This window comes from Salmo salar, unplaced genomic scaffold (assembly GCF_965601325.2).
Source record: "Salmo salar unplaced genomic scaffold, fSalSal1 ptg000412l, whole genome shotgun sequence".
NCBI classification, from domain to species: domain Eukaryota; kingdom Metazoa; phylum Chordata; class Actinopteri; order Salmoniformes; family Salmonidae; genus Salmo; species Salmo salar.
This window is the reverse complement of record NW_027675379.1, coordinates 509,376-529,709: the sequence shown is the minus strand read 5'-3', so window position 1 is coordinate 529,709 and position 20,334 is coordinate 509,376. Positions and strand designations below refer to the sequence as shown.

Genomic DNA, 20,334 nt, shown 5'->3' with positions numbered 1-20,334 from the left:
TTTGTAGTCTGTAATAGTTTGCAAGCCCTGCCACATAAGACGAGCGTCAGAGCAGGTGTAGTATGATTCAATCTTAGCCCTGTATTGACGCTTTGCCAGTTTGATGGTCCGTCGCAGAGCATACCAGGATTTCTTGTAAGCTTCCGGGTTAGAGTCCCGCACCTTGAAAGCGGCAGCTCTACCCTTTAGCTCAGTGCGAATGTTGCCTGTAATCCATGGCTTCTGGTTGGGGTATGTAGGTACAGTCACTGTGGGGACGACGTCCTCGATGCACTTATTGATAAAGCCAGTGACTGATGTGGTGTACTCCTCAATGCCATCGGAAGAAACCCAGAACATGTTCCAGTCTGTGATAGAAAAACAGTCCTGTAGTTTAGCATCTGCTTCATCTGACCACTTTTTTTATAGACAGAGTCACTGGTGCTTCCTGCTATAATTTTTGCTTGTAAGCAGGAATCAGGAGGATAGAGTTGTGGTCGGATTTACCAAATGGAGGGCGAGGGAGAGCTTTGTACGCGTCTCTGTGTGGAGTAAAGGTGATCTAGAATTTTTGCAAAAGTAAAAGTTGTCAAAATATACATTTTATAAATATAAATACAGATACACCAAAAAACGACTTAAGTAGTACTTTAAAGTATTTTTACTTCAGTAATTTACACCACTGGACTTAAAAGGAACATTGTTACACATGAAAACCTGGTGTGACAATATTGAAACTGTAATGCCACCTAGTGGACACCAAGAGGAACTACACCACACACACAAACACAATAACCTTAAAACAGATGCATGCTTTATATATTGTTCTTTTTTATTAGCTAAATATGTCCAATCAAGGAGACATTTCAAAAGTTGGAATGTAAATCACAAACGCCTGGAAAGTTCTTCAAAAGCAGCTGTAGTGAGTGAAGTATCTTGAGGTTACCTGAAATAGGTCAAAGCATATATTAAATACAACTCAACAACATCTTCAACACAGACATAAGTTACCTGCTATATTTGGGCAACAGGATTAACACAGAGAGAACTTGGCAAAATACATTGTATGTTTCTGTAGTACGAGTAGGCCTCCTAGCTAATAAAATATTGGAGCTGGCAGTCATTTAGTTACATTTTAACTTCTCTGGGCTAGGTGGGACGTGAGCGTCCCACTCTATTCAACAGCCAGTGGTAGAGCGTGGCGCGAAATTCGAAACCTCAAAAATGCTATAATTTCAATATTTCAAACATACGACTATTTTACACCATTTGAAAGATAAGACTCTCGTTAATCTAAACACATTGTCCGATTTCAAAAAGGCTTGTAGCTCCCACATACACAGTAATACCCAACAAAAGGTTTGTTTGTAGCTCCCACATACACAGTAATACCTAACAATAGAAAACACAATCTTAAAAATGTATATAATAAATATCAGAACAAGTTGTGTAAGTCACTGAGTCACATGTCAGCTACAAACATTTAGATTGGTAAGTTAGTCTAGCCAGTTGTCTAAACTTCTGGTAATAATGCCCCAATACCAATTTTGTTAAGTCACTCTCAGATATGGTTAACAAACATAAGTCTTGGCAAAATGTGTAGAATCGCAGGAAATTCCCTGCAATACTGCTCCATGGCAAAATGAGTCTAATTGCATGAAATGTATTATAAATGTCTATTTCACTCCACCGTCAGGAGGGAGGGGGAGGTAAAATGTTTTGCCAGTGAGGTGGGGGGCACCCCAACAAAATCTCAGTTAGGGCCCCCAAAAGGCATGTTAAGATCCAAATGAACATCAGAACATGGACAGAGGGGGACCTGGGACTTCATCCACAAATCATCTCACAGTAATTGCTGATCTAGGATGTGTCTATAATCTCATTCTTGTTGTAAACTGCAAAACTGATCCGAGAGGAACACTTCTACTCTGAGACATGTGGTGGTTCATTTCTGCATTACCAAATGAGGAGAAACAAACTTCACACAGTCAGAGTTATACTTATAACTAGATCTTTAATAATAAGAGCTTTGCAATAGCAATGACTTTCAACGATTCACCATTTCGAATGATCCGTTTAGAGTGACAACACAACGGCTACTGAGATATTTTATAGCAAAGATCCACCCCCCCCTAGTCGACTTAACCTCTTGGGGCTAGGTGGGACGCTAGCGTGCCACCCGTGGTGCACTCCATCAACAGCAGGTGCATTTCAAGAGCGGCAAATTTGAATCCAAATAAATGTCAAAATTCAAATTTTTCAAACATACAACTATTTTACACCCTTTGAAAGATAAACATCTCCTTAATCTAACCACGTTTTACGATTTCAAAAAGGTTTTACGGCGAAAGCATAAATTTAGAGTATGTTAGGACAGTACATTTACAAGAGTTGTGTGTAATGTTTTGTCAATTCAAAGACATGGTCACCAAAACCATAAAACCAGCTAAAATGATGCACTAACCTTTTACAATCTCCATCAGATGACACTCCTAGGACATTATGTTAGACAATGCATGCATTTTTAGTTCTATCAAGTTCATATTTATATCCAAAAACAGCGTTTTACTATGGCATTGATGTTGAGGAAATCGTTTCCCTCCAATAACCGGCAGTCAAGTCAGCGTCACAAATTAAATAATTAAAATTAGAAAACATTGGTAAAATATTATATTGTCATTTAAAGAATTATAGATTTACATCTCTTGAACGCAATCAACTTGCCAGATTTAAAAATAACCTTACTGGGAAATCACACTTTGCAATAATCTGAGCACTGCGCCCAGAAAAATACGCGTTGCGATACAGACTAGACGTCATGTTGGGGAGATCTAAAATCGAAAATACTATGTAAATAATCCATTACCTTTGATTCTCTTCATCAGATGTCACTTCCAGGTATCACAGGTCCATAACGAATGTAGTTTTGTTCAAAAAAGCTCATCATTTATGTCCAAAAATCTCCATCTTGTTAGCACATGATCTAAGCCAGCCGGACTTCTCGTCATGAACGAGGGGAAAAAATATATTTCCGTTCGTTCAAACATGTCAAACGTTGTATAGCATAAATCATTAGGGCCTTTTTTAACCAGAACATGAATAATATTCAAGGTGGACGAATGCATACTCTTTTATAACGTATTGGAACGAGGGTACCCAACATGAACTCGCGCGCCAGGTGTCTAATGGGACATCATCGTTCCATGGCTCTTGTTCGGTCAGATCTCCCTCCAGAAGACTCAAAACACTTTGTAAAGGCTGGTGACATCTAGTGGAAGCAATAGGAAGTGCCAAAATATTCCTCAGCCCCTGTGTTTTTCAATGGGATAGGTTTAAAGGTAATACAACACATCAGGTATCCACTTCCTGTCAGAAAATGTCTCAGGGTTTTGCCTGCCAAATGAGTTCTGTTATACTCACAGACACCATTCAAACAGTTTTAGAAACTTTAGAGTGTTTTCTATCCATATATAATAAGTATATGCATATTCTAGTTACTGGGTAGGATTAGTAACCAGATTAAATCGGGTACATTTTTTTTATCCAGACGTGCAAATGCTGCCCCCTAGCCCTAACAGGTTAACAGATACATTCACATATGAAGACAATGTTCCATCCTGTCCTCTTCCCTTCCTGATATTCTGCATAGCAGCAGGGATATGTGAAAGACAAGCCTGACTTCTCCTCTGTCTGGGCCCCAGGTGACTGAGCCCCAGTGTGACTGAGCCCCAGTGTGACTGAGCCCCAGGTGACTGAGCCCCAGTGAGACTGAGCCCCAGTGTGACTGAGCCCCAGTGTGACTAAGCCCCAGTGTTACTGAGCCCCAGTGTTACTGAGCCCCAGTGTTACTGAGCCCCAGCTGAGGGAAGAAGTGCAACTGCCAACACCAGAGTCCGAAGGGATACATTCTAATAACAAGTATATCACATCTGCACATTATACAGATAAGACATCTTAATTATCTATGTTACCCAACTAATTCTGATTCATCCGCCACAGACACTTGATAGGTTAGATTGAATGTTGATAGGTCCCAAGAAACAAAGAGATCTTCTGTTGAATCTGACAATTAATCTGGATGGTTGTACAGTCGTCTCAAATAAAACTGTGAAGGACCTCGGCGTTACTCTGGACCCTGATCTCTCTTTTGAAGAACATATCAAGACTGTTTCAAGGACAGCTTTTTTCCATCTACGTAACATTGCAAAAATCAAAAACTTTCTGTCCAAAAATGACGCAGAAAAATTAATCCATGCTTTTGTTACTTCTAGGCTGGACAACTGCAATCCTCTACTTTCCGGCTACCCGGATAAAGCACTAAAGAAACTTCAGTTAGTGCTAAATACGGCTGCTAGAATCCTGACTAGAACCAAAAAATTTGATCATATTACTCCAGTGCTAGCCTCCCTACACTGGCTTCCTGTTAACCTGTTATGGCTAGGGGGCAGTATTTTCACGGCTGGATAAAAAACGTACCCGATTTAATCTGGTTACTACTCCTGCCCAGTAACTAGAATATGCATATAATTATTGGCTTTGGATAGAAAACACTCCGAAGTTTCTAAAACTGTTTGAATGGTGTCTGTGAGTATAACAGAACTCAAATGGCAGGTCAAAACCTGAGAGATTCCTTTACAGGAAGTGGCCTGTCTGACCATTTCTTGAACTTCTTTGCCATCTCTATCTTTTACAAAGGATCTCTGCTCTAACGTGACACTTCCTACGTCTTCCATGGGCGCTCAAAGCCCGGGAAAAAACAGAATGTCGTCATCCCAGCCCCAGGCTGAAACACATTATCGCCTTTCTCAAGTGGTCGATCAAGGGACTGTGGGCTTAGGCGCGTGCCCTGGCTGCCCCCGTCTTTGTGATTTTCCCTCTGTTTGCCAAAAAGGAGATTCCAGGTCGGAATATTGTCGCTTTTTTCCGAGATATATTGCATAAAAATGGATTTTAAACAGCGGTTGACATGCTTCGAAGTACGGTAATGGAATATTTAGATTTTTTTTGTCACGAATTGCGCCATGCGCGCGACCCTAATTTACCATTTCAGATAGTGTCTGGGACGCACGAACAAAACGCCGCTATTCGGATATAACGATGGATTATTTTGGACCAAACCAACATTTCTTATTGAAGTAGCAGTCTTGGGAGTGCATTCTGACGAAGACAACAAAAGGTAATCAAACTTTTATAATAGTAAATCTGATATTGGTGAGTGCTAAACTTGCCGGGTGTCTAAATAGCTAGCCCTGTGATGCCTGGGCTATGTACTTAGAATATTGCAAAATGTGCTTTCACCAAAAAGCTATTTTAAAATCGGACATATCGAGTGCATAGAGGAGTTCTGTATCTATAATTCTTAAAATAATTGTTATGCTTTTTGTGAACGTTTATCGTGAGTAATTTAGTAAATTGTTAGCAAATTCCACGGAAGTTTGCGGGGGGTATGCTAGTTCTGAACGTCACATGCTAATGTTAAAAGCTGTTTTTTGATATAAATATGAACTTGATTGAACAAAACATGCACGTATTGTATAACATAATGTCCTAGGTGTGTCATCTGATGAAGATCATCAAAGGTTAGTGCTGCATTTAGCTGTCTTCTGGGTTTTTGTGACATTATATGCTAGCTTGAAAAATGGGTGTCTGATTATTTCTGGCTTGGTACTCTGCTGACATAATCTAATGTTTTGCTTTCGCTGTAAAGCCTTTTTGAAATCGGACAGTGTGGTTAGATAAAGGAGAGTCTTGTCTTTAAAATGCTGTGAAATAGTCATATGTTTGAAAAATTGAAGTTTTTGTATTTTTGAGGAATTTGTAATTCGCGCCACGCCTATCATTGGATATTGGAGCAGGTGTTCCGCTAGCGGAACGTCTAGATGTAAGAGGTTTACATTTACATTTACATTTAAGTCATTTAGCAGACGCTCTTATCCAGAGCGACTTACAAAATGGTGCATTCACCTTATGATATCCAGTGGAACAACCACTTTCTTAGAAATTGTTGTGACTTCTGAGGTCAAACCATAGATGCCATTAAATATCACAAGATCCAAAAATATCTAATAATTTATGCATCTAAATCTTTTAAGGGGGGGGGGGGGTTAGAAGGATTACTTTATCCTATCCTAGGTATTCCTTAAAGAGGTGGGGTTTCAGGAAGGTGGTGATTGACTCCGCTGTCCTGGCGTCGTGAGGGAGCTTGTTCCACCATTGGGGTGCCAGAGCAGCGAACAGTTTTGACTGGGCTGAGCGCGAACTGTGCTTCCTCAGAGGTAGGGGGGCCAGCAGGCCAGTGGTGGATGAACGCAGTGCCCTTGTTTGGGTGTAGGGCCTGATCAGAGCCTGAAGGTATGGAGGTGCCGTTCCCTTCACAGCTCCGTAGGCAATCACCATGGTCTTGTAGCGGATGCGAGCTTCAACTGGAAGCCAGTGGAGAGAGCGGAGGAGCGGGGTGACGTGAGAGAACTTGGGAAGGTTGAACACCAGACGGGCTGGTTAAGGCAAGGGCTGATTTCAAGGTTTTACTGCTAGCCTACAAAGCATTACATGGGCTTGCTCCTACCTATCTTTCCGATTTGGTCCTGCCGTACATACCTACACGTACGCTACGGTCACAAGACGCAGGCCTCCTTATTGTCTCTAGAATTTCTAAGCAAACGGCTGGAGGTAGGGCTTTCTCCTATAGAGATCCATTTTTATGGAATGGTCTGCCTACCAATGTGAGAGACGCAGACTCAGTCTCAACCTTTAAGTCTTTACTGAAGACTTATCTCTTCAGTAGGTCCTATGATTAAGTATAGTCCGGCACAGAAGTGTGAAGGTGAACGGAAAGGCTGGAGCAACGAACCGCCCTTGCTGTCTCTGCCTTGCCGGTTCCCCTCTTTCCACTGGGATTCTCTGCCTCTAACCCTATTACAGGGGCTGAGTCACTGGCTTACTGGTGTTCTTCCATGCCGTTGCTGGGAGGGGTGCGTCACTTGAGTGGGTTGAGTCACTGACGTGGTCTTCCTGTCTGGGTTGGCGCCCCCCCTTGGGTTGTGCCATGGCTGAGATCGTTGTGGGCTATACTCGGCCTTGTCTTAGGATGGTAAGTTGGTGGTTGGAGACATCCCTCTAGTGGTGTGGGGGCTGTGCTTTGGCAAAGTGGGTGGGGTTATATCCTGCCTGTTTGGCCCTGTCCGGGGGTATCATCGGATGGGGCCACAGTGTCTTCTGATCCCTCCTGTCTCAGCCTCCAGTATTTATGCTGCAGTAGTTTGTGTCGGGGGGCTAGGGTCAGTCTGTTACATCTGGAGTATTTCTCTTGTCTTATCCGGTGTCCTGTGTGAATTTAAATATGCTCTCTCTAATTCTCTCTTTCTGTCTTTCTCTCGGAGGACCTGAGCCCTAGGACCATGCCTCAGGACTACCTGGCATGATGACTCCTTGCTGTCCCCAGTCCACCTGGCCGTGCTGCTGCTCCAGTTTCAACTGTTCTGCCTGCGGCTATGGAACCCTGACCTGTTCACCGGACGTGCTTGTTGCACCCTCGACAACTACTATGATTATTATTATTTGACCATGCTGGTCATTTATGAACATTTTAACATCTTGACCATGTTCTGTTATAATATCCACCCTGCACAGCCAGAAGAGGACTGGCCACCCCTCATAGCCTGGTTCCTCTCTAGGTTTCTTCCTAGGTTTTTGCCTTTCTAGGGAGTTTTTCCTAGGGAGTTTTTCCTAGCCACCGTGTTATTTCACCTGCATTGCTTGCTGTTTGGGGTTTTAGGCTGGGTTTCTGTACAGCACTTTGAGATATCAGCTGATGTACGAAGGGCTATATAAATACATTTGATTTGATTTGAATTTGATTTGATACGTAAGGCCCCAGGTTAGATTGAATGTTGATACGTCAGGCCCCAGGTTAGATTGAATGTTGATACGTAAGGCCCCAGGTTAGATTGAATGTTGATACGTCAGGCCCCAGGTTAGATTGAATGTTGATACGTAAGGCCCCAGGTTAGATTGAATGTTGACACGTCAGGCCCCAGGTTAGATTGAATGTTGATACGTCAGGCCCCAGGTTAGATTGAATGTTGACACTTGGCCCCTGGGGTTGAGTGGGGTCATATGGGTATCGAACTTCATGCTAATGAATTTACCTATAGTTGACATGGAGTGGTATCTAGTGGTCTGATATTCTAGTGGTCTGATATCTATAGTAGACATGGAGTGGTATCTAGTGGTCTGATATCTATAGTAGACATGGAGTGGTATTTGGTGGTCTGATATTCTAGTGGTCTGATATCTATAGTTGATATGGAGTGGTATCTAGTGGTCTGATATTCTAGTGGTCTGATATTTATAGTAGACATGGAGTGGTATCTAGTGGTCTGATATTCTAGTGGTCTGATATCTATAGTAGACATGGAGTGGTATCTAGATAGAGTACTAGGTATTGTGCTAGGTAGTGCATTAGTGAGGGTGCTAGGTAGGGTACTAGGTAGGGTGTGTACTGTACCTGTCCACTATCGTGGTTGACTGATGTTACCAAGCTATCCCTGTTTAAACTCACCCCCCCCCCTGATGTTAGTTACCAAGCTATCCCTGTTTAAACTCACCCCCCCCTGATGTTACCAAGCTATCCCTGTTTAAACTCACCACCCCCCCTGATGTTACCAAGCTATCCCTGTTTAAACTCACCCCCCCTGATGTTACCAAGCTATCCCTGTTTAAACTCACCCCCCCCCTGATGTTACCAAGCTATCCCTGTTTAAACTCACCCCCCCTGATGTTACCAAGCTATCCCTGTTTAAACTCACCCCCCCCGATGTTACCAAGCTATCCCTGTTTAAACTCACCCCCCCCCCGATGTTACCAAGCTATCCCTGTTTAAACTCACCCCCCCTGTTGTTACCAAGCTATCCCTGTTTAAACTCACCCCCCCTGATGTTACCAAGCTATCCCAGTTTAAGGTCCACTATAGAACACCAGTAAGGTCCACTATAGAACGCCAGTAAGGTCTACTATAGAACGCCAGTAAGGTCTACTATAGAACGCCAGTAAGGTCCACTATAGAACACCAGTAAGGTCTACTATAGAACACCAGTAAGGTCTACTATAGAACGCCAGTAAGGTCTACTATAGAACGCCAGTAAGGTCCACTATAGAACACCAGTAAGGTCCACTATAGAACACCAGTAAGGTCCACTATAGAACACCAGTAAGGTCCACTATAGAACACCAGTAATGTCCACTATAGAACGCCAGTAAGGTCCACTATAGAACACCAGTAAGGTCCACTATAGAACACCAGTAAGGTCCACTATAGAACACCAGTAAGGTCCACTATAGAACACCAGTAAGGTCCACTATAGAACACCAGTAAGGTCCACTATAGAACGCCAGTAAGGTCCACTATAGAACGCCAGTAAGGTCCACTATAGAACGCCAGTAAGGTCCACTATAGAACGCCAGTAAGGTCCACTATAGAACACCAGTAAGGTCCACTATAGAACACCAGTAAGGTCCACTATAGAACACCAGTAAGGTCTACTATAAAACACCAGTAAGGTCCACTATAGAACACCAGTAAGGTCTACTATAAAACACCAGTAAGGTCCACTATAGAACACCAGTAAGGTCCACTATAGAACACCAGTAAGGTCCACTATAGAACACCAGTAAGGTCCACTATAGAACACCAGTAAGGTCCACTATAGAACACCAGTAAGGTCCACTATAGAACACCAGTAAGGTCCACTATAGAACACCAGTAAGGTCCACTATAGAACACCAGTAAGGTCCACTATAGAACACCAGTAAGGTCCACTATAGAACACCAGTAAGGTCCACTATAGAACACCAGTAAGGTCTACTATAGAACACCAGTAAGGTCCACTATAGAACACCAGTAAGGTCCACTATAGAACACCAGTAAGGTCCACTATAGAACACCAGTAAGGTCCACTATAGAACACCAGTAAGGTCCACTATAGAACACCAGTAAGGTCCACTATAGAACACCAGTAAGGTCCACTATAGAACACCAGTAAGGTCCACTATAGAACACCAGTAAGGTCCACTATAGAACGACGGGCGCCAAGATGCCCAGACGGGCGCCAAGACTTCCTCCTCTTCCTCTCGTTGTCACACACTGATCTGTTTCACCTGTCTTTGTGATTGTCTCCACCCCCCTCCAGGTGCCGCCCATCTTCCCCATTATCCCCAGTGTCAGTGTGTAGAGTCCTGTCAGTGTGTAGAGTCCTGTCAGTGTGTAGAGTCCTGTCAGTGTGTAGAGTCCTGTCAGTGTGTAGAGTCCTGTCAGAGTGTAGAGTCCTGTCAGTGTGTAGAGTCCTGTCAGTGTGTAGAGTCCTGTCAGTGTGTAGAGTCCTGTCAGAGTGTAGAGTCCTGTCAGTGTGTAGAGTCCTGTCAGTGTGTAGAGTCCTGTCAGAGTGTAGAGTCCCGTCAGTGTGTAGAGTCCCGTCAGTGTGTAGAGTCCCGTCAGAGTGTAGAGTCCCGTCAGAGTGTAGAGTCCCGTCAGTGTGTAGAGTCCCGTCAGTGTGTAGAGTCCTGTCAGTGTGTAGAGTCCCGTCAGTGTGTAGAGTCCCGTCAGTGTGTAGAGTCCCGTCAGAGTGTAGAGTCCTGTCAGTGTGTAGAGTCCTGTCAGTGTGTAGAGTCCTGTCAGTGTGTAGAGTCCCGTCAGTGTGTAGAGTCCCGTCAGTGTGTAGAGTCCCGTCAGTGTGTAGAGTCCCGTCAGTGTGTAGAGTCCTGTCAGTGTGTAGAGTCCTGTCAGTGTGTAGAGTCCTGTCAGTGTGTAGAGTCCTGTCAGTGTGTAGAGTCCCGTCAGAGTGTAGAGTCCTGTCAGTGTGTAGGGTCCTGTCAGAGTCCTGCCAGTGTGTAGAGTCCTGCCAGTGTGTAGAGTCCTGCCAGTGTGTAGAGTCCCGTCAGTGTGTAGAGTCCCGTCAGTGTGTAGAGTCCCGTCAGTGTGTAGAGTCCTGCCAGTGTGTAGAGTCCTGCCAGTGTGTAGAGTCCCGTCAGTGTGTAGAGTCCCGTCAGTGTGTAGAGTCCCGTCAGTGTGTAGAGTCCCGTCAGTGTGTAGAGTCCCGTCAGTGTGTAGAGTCCTGCCAGTGTGTAGAGTCCTGCCAGTGTGTAGAGTCCTGCCAGTGTGTAGAGTCCTGTCAGTGTTGTCTTTTAAATGTTATTTACTATATGTAAGACAACAGCAAAAAGGGCAAGAAGGTAGAGACAACAATACATCACGCAAAGCAGCCACAACTGTCAGTAAGAGTGTCTATGATTGAGTCTTTGAATGAAGAGACGGAGATCAAACTGTCCTGTTTTGAGTGTTTGTTGCAGCTCGTTCCAGCCCCCATCTGTATCGGCTAACTGTCTACTGCAGGACTCCCATTTTGTATGTGTGTATGCAGCATGATTGTACATACGGTATGTGTTTATAGGTTTGCTTGAGCTGTTCTATGCATGTATGAGAGTGTGCCTGTGGTTGAGGATGACTATATTATTGAGAGCCATTAAACTAGTATATACTTAATTACAGCCTTGTTGGTCAACTGCAATTTACAGAGATATTTAATGAGCTGGTAGAGATAATATAACGTAGGATAGTATCACCTCTAGCATCAGACAGGGATGTCTGGGGGAAACACTAGTGTTCTCTTTGAAACCACCAGGTGGCAGTGCATCCCAATTATTAAATAGTTGTTTGTTTCTGTAGCGTTTTCTACATGACTGTTTCTCCATACAGTTTGTAATTACACACAGTGCTGTATCACATTTTGGTTAAACACTACTCTAATTTATATACCAATAGTATTTAAATTAGTTCACACAGTATCTGCTAGAAGGGGAAACAACAGCATTGAACGAGGACAAACAGGAAGTCTAACACGTGTACACACATGAAAAGGCACAGACATAAAACAAGTGCACGTGTAAACACACAGACACTCTTTCCCTCTCTCTTCCTGTAGATGTGTGCGCTGGTGTGTGTGTGTGCGCTGGTGTGTTTACGTGTGTGTGTGTGTGTGTGTAGCGTTCAGCCTCATTTCCCCCCATGACTTTCATTGGGTTTGAGGTCTGGGCCACTGCATATAAATCAGCAATGTAAAGAGATGGGGGGAATGAGTGGGAAAAGTACATTCTACACAAATTACCTTCATAATAACAAATGTGTCCCCCTGAGGGGAAATTAACTTCCAGCCAAAAGGGGTGAGAAATTACACCAATATCAGTGGACCATTTGCACTAATGTAAATAAACATAGATGATGGAACATATTCCCTTTAGCTGACGTGATGAACCTCTAAGGGAACATAAATATTTACCATCTAAACCATGTGTGAGGGGAAGGGGTTTCCTTCATTTATGCTATTTTCTACAGAATAATAGTAAAGACATGAAAACTATGAAATAACACATACTGTATAGTTGTAACCAAAAAAAGTGTTAAACAAATCAAAATATATTTTCCAAGTGATTACCTCATGAAGCTGGTTGAGAGAATTGGTATACTAATATATAACATATATACTATATAACATATATACTAATGCATATATATATATACTAATATATAACATATATACTAATGCATAGCCAATCTAATGCTTTTACATTTATGGTGAATAGTGAATGGTATTATGTGCGCCCTTCAGGAGAAGTGAGTGATGTCATTAAACTGAATTGAAATCATGATAATTAGTTATTAGTTACACAGACATCCGACCAAATTATGTACAAATATTCACAGGCCACTGAAAACGACAAATTAAGAAAGACTACAAATGAAATGCTTCCCCCACATATTAAACATATTCAAAGTACATCTACAAGAACAAATATAGCGATATACAGATAATGTTTGCTATTTCAGTTGTCATTGATTGTCATTTCCCCTCATCCCAATTCACACGTCTACATCTGTAGAACCTTTCCATTTAACTGCATAGTGGGCCAGCCAACATGGGACAAGTGCTGGGGAAAAACCTTTCCATTTAACTGCATAGTGGGCCAGCCAACATGGGACAAGTGCTGGGGAAAAACCTTTCCATTTAACTGCATAGTGGGCCAGCCAACATGGGACAAGTGCTGGGGAGAAACCTTTCCATTTAACTGCATAGTGGGCCAGCCAACATGGGACAAGTGCTGGGGGGGAAAAACCTTTCCATTTAACTGCATAGTGGGCCAGCCAACATGGGACAAGTGCTGGGGAAAAACCTTTCCATTTAACTGCATAGTGGGCCAGCCAACATGGGACAAGTGCTGGGGAGAAACCTTTCCATTTAACTGCATAGTGGGCCAGCCAACATGGGACAAGTGCTGGGGAGAAAACCTTTCCATTTAACTGCATAGTGGGCCAGCCAACATGGGACAAGTGCTGGGGAAAAACCTTTCCATTTAACTGCATAGTGGGCCAGCCAACATGGGACAAGTGCTGGGGGGGAAAAACAGTCACATGCTAGATCAAACAGTGAAATACCAACAAAGTCTGGCAGGATGTCATCCAGAATGTGGACATTTAAGACCACGTGCAAGGGGTCAAAGGTCACAATTGTGCAGAATGGGAAGTATCACCGATAACCAGAGACTATATGCATTATTAGTATATTTTATATATTTACATTTATGCTTAAAGACCGGCACATACACAGAAAAGACCTGGTTCATTTTCACCCGTTAGAATGAATTCCTCCCCAAACTGTCAGATATAGTTTCAGTAGTTCATGAAGGTCTTTGGACAGGAAGGTTGTGGTTTAGCTAATGGCCCACTTTTCACCAAAATGGAGAAATGGCATGTTTTTTGTATAAAAGCAAAAAGTGAGTAAATGTTTTCTGATAGGGTCGACTACATCATAGGAGAACGGTCCTTACTGGTGCTGCAGAAAACACACTTTCAACATTTCTGTCCTTTCACCTCAATTAGATGGTGGATGTGAAAGAGCTGGCCGACGGCTATGAAGGAGTCTGGAGGAGGAACAATGAGACATGACAATGGCATGTGTATGTTACAATTATCTTTATATGAATTTTGGCATGTTTAGTGTAAAATGTGATGCTATAACAAATAAACCTTACCAGTCACAACTGTGTCAATGAATTGTTGGACGTTCCACATTGCAGATGACTTTCAAGGCGAGTCGAGAGTGATGTAGAGTAACCTTGACTTATAAATAACTACTTCATATTATTTGTAGCTCAGTAATTCAGTCACAATTCACCCTTCGATCACAGTCTTGATGCTCTGGAACACGGCAATCTATGATTTCAAGCACTTATAACGAGCACCTAGACTACAGACACCTGTGTAGCACTGACAACACTTCAACTTGCACTAATGTGTGGTCAATTAGACATTAACCACCAGAAATGACTAGACACCTTGTAAATACTTGACTTAACCCTTGTGTAGTCTTAGCAGTCTGTTTACTCCCATTGTCCCAAGGGTAAAAAATGACCCACCTTCACTAAACCCTGAAAATAAAGCAGCTTCATTGAATTTTAAAGGTCAAATCTATTTTGCATGAAGAGGCAACGTGTCATTCATCAAACACTTTGTGAATATCTGGGTTTTCCAGAAAGACTGCATTTAGTCAGTGGACACCACTCATTTTTATTACAACACACCTGTCATAATTATTAACTTTACTAAAGTAGAGGTTTATTATTATTATTGGTAAAGGTACTGCATAGGTATAAACATGTTTTTTCCCCCAGAGAGATAGCACTCGTTCCCCATTCCTAAACAGGAGTTCCCATCAAATAGAAGGAATGAAGTGACACCTTGTGTAGAATGTCCTTTTAATAGAGTTGTGATAACATATTATGTCGTGGAGTAACAATACAATCCTTGTCTGCAAAAGCCAACTTTTACCTGGGGGCTTTGTAGATCCTTCAAAGGCGTTCCGATACCTGGTCCCCATGAAAAAACCCACATGTTATGACAGCTTATAGACAGTAGGAGGCAAATGAAGGGAAAAAGGTACAATAATAAGATGATGTTAATAGAAAATGACTCAAGTAAAAGTGAAAGTCACCCAGTAAAATACTAAGTAAACGTCATTGCTAAAATATACTTAAGTATCAGTGGTAAAAGTATAAATGATTTGACCTTCCATATATTAAGCAAACCAGACAGCACGATTCTCTTGTTATTTTATTTAAGAAATAACCAGGGGAACACTCCAACAATCAGACATCATTTACAAATGAAGCATGTGTTTAGTGAGTCCTCCAGATCAGAGGCAGTAGGGATGACCAGGGATGTTCTCTGTTTAGTGAGTCCTCCAGATCAGAGGCAGTAGGGATGACCAGGGATGTTCTCTGTTTAGTGAGTCCTCCAGATCAGAGGCAGTAGGGATGACCAGGGATGTTCTCTGTTTAGTGAGTCCTCCAGATCAGAGGCAGTAGGGATGACCAGGGATGTTCTCTGTTTAGTGAGTCCTCCAGATCAGAGGCAGTAGGGATGACCAGGGATGTTCTCTGTTTAGTGAGTCCTCCAGATCAGAGGCAGTAGGGATGACCAGGGATGTTCTCTGTTTAGTGAGTCCTCCAGATCAGAGGCAGTAGGGAGGACCAGGGATGTTCTCTGTTTAGTGAGTCCTCCAGATCAGAGGCAGTAGGGATGACCAGGGATGTTCTCTGTTTAGTGAGTCCTCCAGATCAGAGGCAGTAGGGAGGACCAGGGATGTTCTCTGTTTAGTGAGTCCTCCAGATCAGAGGCAGTAGGGAGGACCAGGGATGTTCTCTGTTTAGTGAGTGAGTCCTCCAGATCAGAGGCAGTAGGGATGACCAGGGATGTTCTCTGTTTAGTGAGTCCTCCAGATCAGAGGCAGTAGGGATGACCAGGGATGTTCTCTGTTTAGTGAGTCCTCCAGATCAGAGGCAGTAGGGATGACCAGGGATGTTCTCTGTTTAGTGAGTCCTCCAGATCAGAGGCAGTAGGGATGACCAGGGATGTTCTCTGTTTAGTGAGTCCTCCAGATCAGAGGCAGTAGGGATGACCAGGGATGTTCCCTGTTTAGTGAGTCCTCCAGATCAGAGGCAGTAGGGATGACCAGGGATGTTCCCTGTTTAGTGAGTCCTCCAGATCAGAGGCGGTAGGGACGACCAGGGATGTTCTCTGTTTAGTGAGTCCTCCAGATCAGAGGCAGTAGGGATGACCAGGGATGTTCTCTGTTTAGTGAGTCCTCCAGATCAGAGGCAGTAGGGATGACCAGGGATGTTCTCTGTTTAGTGAGTCCTCCAGATCAGAGGCAGTAGGGACGACCAGGGATGTTGTCTTGATCAGTGTGTGAATTGGACCATTTTCCTGTCCGGCTTAGCATTCGAAATGAAACAAGTACTTTTGTGTGCCAGGGAAACTGTATGCAGTAAAAAATACATTATTTTATTTAGAAATGTAGTGAAGTAAAATTTAAAGTTGTAAAGAAACATAAAGAGTAAAAGTACAGATACAAAATAACCAGATATATAAACGGAATGTAGTGGAGTAGTTTAAATACATTTTTGTTAAGTAATTTACACCACTGGACTTGAAAGGAACACCTCAATTACCTCGACTAACCGGTACCCCATGTATAGAGCCTCGCTATTTTGATTTTACTGCTGCTCTTTAAGTATTTGTTACTTTTTTTTCTTATTTTTTACTTAGCACATATTTTTCTTAAAACGAAATTGTTGGTTAAGGGCTTGTAAGTCAGCATTTCACTGTAAGGTCTACACATGGAGTATTCACAACATGAAAACATGTAGTAACCTGGTGTGACATTATTGAAACTGTGCTGACACCTAGTGGACATCAAGAGGAACTACATCACACAAACTATAACCTTAAAACAGATGGGATGCTTTACATACGTTGCTCTGTTTTATTAGACACTAATATATATGTCCAATAAACAGACGTTCAAAAGTCGGAGTGGAATGTAAAGCAAAAACGACTGGAAAGTTCTTCAAAAGCAGCTGTAGTGAATCAAGCATCTTTAGGTTACCTGGAATAGGTCAAAGCATATATTTTATATGTTCTCATTTATTTCATCTTTATTTAACTAGGCACCTTGAACTAAACAACATCGACACGGACACAAGTTAGCTGATATATTTGGGAAACAGGATTAACACAGAGAGAACTTGGTAAAATACAATGTATGTTTCTGTAGTACGAGTAGGCTGGTGTATACAGTATCATTGGTAACAATTGTGTCCAAGCCACCTAGCTAATAAAATACTGGGGCTGGCAGTCATTAGTTACATTTCAACCATAGCGATTCCCTAATTGAGGCGCAACAGAGTTCACCTGGCGAATGCAGGAACACCGGAAATAATAACTAAACCAACGAACGAGGAATGGTGGAGGCTACCAGAACGAAGAGAGACATTTTTCAGAATAAACGTGGTGAGTGAAAAACGTTATTACATTGTTCACTCCCTACCCGTTATCTCATTCTGAATGAAAAACTTATAACACACAAATTATACCCACCCTCATGTCACCACCTATTTCACCCCCCCATCTGGTCTCAGTCCTCTGATAACACACTGTCATGTCACCACCTATTACACCCCCCATCTGGTCTCAGTCCTCTGATAACACACTGTCATGTCACCACCTATTTCACCCCCCATCTGGTCTCAGTCCTCTGATAACACACTGTCATGTCACCACCTATTACACCCCCCATCTGGTCTCAGTCCTCTGATAACACACTGTCATGTCACCACCTATTACACCCCCCATCTGGTCTCAGTCCTCTGATAACACACTGTCATGTCACCACCTATTTCACCCCCCATCTGGTCTCAGTCCTCTGATAACACACTGTCATGTCACCACCTATTACACCCCCCATCTGGTCTCAGTCCTCTGATAACACACTGTCATGTCACCACCTATTACACCCCCCATCTGGTCTCAGTCCTCTGATAACACACTGTCATGTCACCACCTATTTCACCCCCCATCTGGTCTCAGTCCTCTGATAACACACTCATGTCACCACCTATTACACCCCCCATCTGGTCTCAGTCCTCTGATAACACACTGTCATGTCACCACCTATTACACCCCCCATCTGGTCTCAGTCCTCTGATAACACACTGTCATGTCACCACCTATTTCACCCCCCCATCTGGTCTCAGTCCACTAGCTCATCATTTGAGGTGCGATATCAAATAACAGACGTGCAAAGCTGGCTACTGAAGTAGAACAGGGTCTGCAGAGCTAGCTGGCTACTGAAGTAGAACAGGGTCTGCAGAGCTAGCTGGCTACTGAAGTAGAACAGGGTCTGCAGAGCTAGCTGGCTACTGAAGTAGAACAGGGTCTGCAGAGCTAGCTGGCTACTGAAGTAGAACAGGGTCTGCAGAGCTAGCTGGCTACTGAAGTAGAACAGGGTCTGCAGAGCTAGCTGGCTACTGAAGTAGAACAGGGTCTGCAGAGCTAGCTGGCTACTGAAGTACAACAGGGTGTGCAGAGCTAGCTGGCTACTGAAGTAGAACAGGGTCTGCAGAGCTAGCTGGCTACTGTAGTAGAACAGGGTCTGCAGAGCTAGCTGGCTACTGTAGTAGAACAGGGTCTGCAGAGCTACTGTGTCACTGGAAATTGTCATTTATTGTTTATTTGTTTATTTAACTAGACAAGTCTGTTAACGTTAGCTACATAAACCTGCATCTGGATGATCTAAGATGATAGCAAGTTGAGAATAACACCATATAACTTCACATCGTATTGCTAACAACGTTATATCACTTCAGGATGTATCTTTGCTAGCCGGCTTACATTGTGTTTACTAGCTAACTTAGCTAGCTCGGTAGCTGAGCTTTCTGAAGCTAGCTAAGCGATGGTGTGAGCAACCCACCTTCGGATGTTGTAGAAAGACAGCAGAAGCACAGCCAGCATAACTGCAAACCATAACGAGAAATGATATCCATTTTGACAAGCAATGTTACGTTTGATGCTGGTTGTTACTAGCGATTTTAGTTTCGAACACAGTTTCCTTCTTTTTCCGTCTAATGACGTTCCCAACAATCTTCTTCTTCTGAGGTTTAACGGCGGTTGGCATCCAATTTGTTGCATTACCGCCACCTACTAGCCTGGAGTACAACTCCCTTATACTTTACTTGAAAAAGAGAAAAAATGTACTGAATAAATACCCTACCATCTAACACTATACTCACTAATTTCAAAATTATATAGAATAAAATTAACACCCCCCTACTCCACTAATTAAATGTATTTATTCCTACCTCATGCCATCACCCTGAAAGGATGGGACATCACCACTTAACACACCCTGTTACTCTTTCTATTGTCAAGTCTCCCACACACCCAAATACCTCTCTGCAGCTGCCACCACAACCTCTATTTCCTGAGACTTCAGATCCACCCCTGCTGTACAGTTCATAACCATTGCTATAAATGCTAAAAATCCAATCTTACTGAAATGAATTTCACATTTTGCCCTATCCCTCTGTACTGGTATATCTCCACTACTCTCACCACTCCTCCCCCTTAACCCATCTTCCTCTACTTTCTTCACTGCCTCAGCATATGACAACCTCTGCTCTACTATAACCCTGGAAACCTCAACCTGCCTCTCTCTCACGGGACATTTCTGATCCCCAGCTCCATGGGCACCCCTACAATTAACACATGTTAATTGTAGGGGTGCCCATGTATAATGACCTGAGGGTGGTAGTCTACTGCTGTATAATGACCTGAGGGTGGTAGTCTACTACTGTATAATGACCTGAGGGTGGTAGTGGTAGTCTACTGCTGTATAATGACCTGAGGGTGGTAGTCTACTGCTGTATAATGACCTGAGGGTGGTAGTCTACTACTGTATAATGACCTGAGGGTGGTAGTCTACTACTGTATAATGACCTGAGGGTGGTAGTGGTAGTCTACTGCTGTATAATGACCTGAGGGTGGTAGTGGTAGTCTACTGCTGTATAATGACCTGAGGGTGGTAGTGGTAGTCTACTGCTGTATAATGACCTGAGGGTGGTAGTGGCTACTGCTGTATAATAACCTGAGGGTGGTAGTGGTAGTCTACTGCTGTATAATGACCTGAGGGGGGTAGTGGTAGTCTACTGCTGTATAATAACCTGAGGGTGGTAGTGGTAGTCTACTGCTGTATAATGACCTGAGGGTGGTAGTGGTAGTCTACTACTGTATAATGACCTGAGGGTGGTAGTCTACTGCTGTATAATGACCTGAGGGTGGTAGTGGTAGTCTACTGCTGTATAATGACCTGAGGGTGGTAGTGGTAGTCTACTGCTGTATAATGACCTGAGGGTGGTAGTGGTAGTCTACTGCTGTATAATGACCTGAGGGGGGTAGTGGTAGTCTACTGC

General features: G+C 43.1%; 1 long non-coding RNA gene across 2 annotated transcripts; it reads right to left on the bottom strand.

Annotated features, from left to right (window-relative positions):
- Window positions 1-871: 871 nt before the first annotated feature.
- LOC106589970 (uncharacterized) lies at window positions 872-18,996 on the bottom strand. Of its 2 annotated transcripts, XR_014391383.1 has the most exons (4): window positions 18,837-18,996; window positions 14,059-16,343; window positions 13,855-13,947; window positions 872-925 (listed from the first exon to the last, which is right to left on the bottom strand). It is a non-coding gene; the product is annotated as an uncharacterized LOC106589970 (long non-coding RNA). The 2 variants fall into 2 exon arrangements; XR_014391382.1 differs by lacking the exon at window positions 872-925 and having other exon boundaries at window positions 13,576-13,947.
- Between the last annotated feature and the right edge of the window lie 1,338 nt (window positions 18,997-20,334).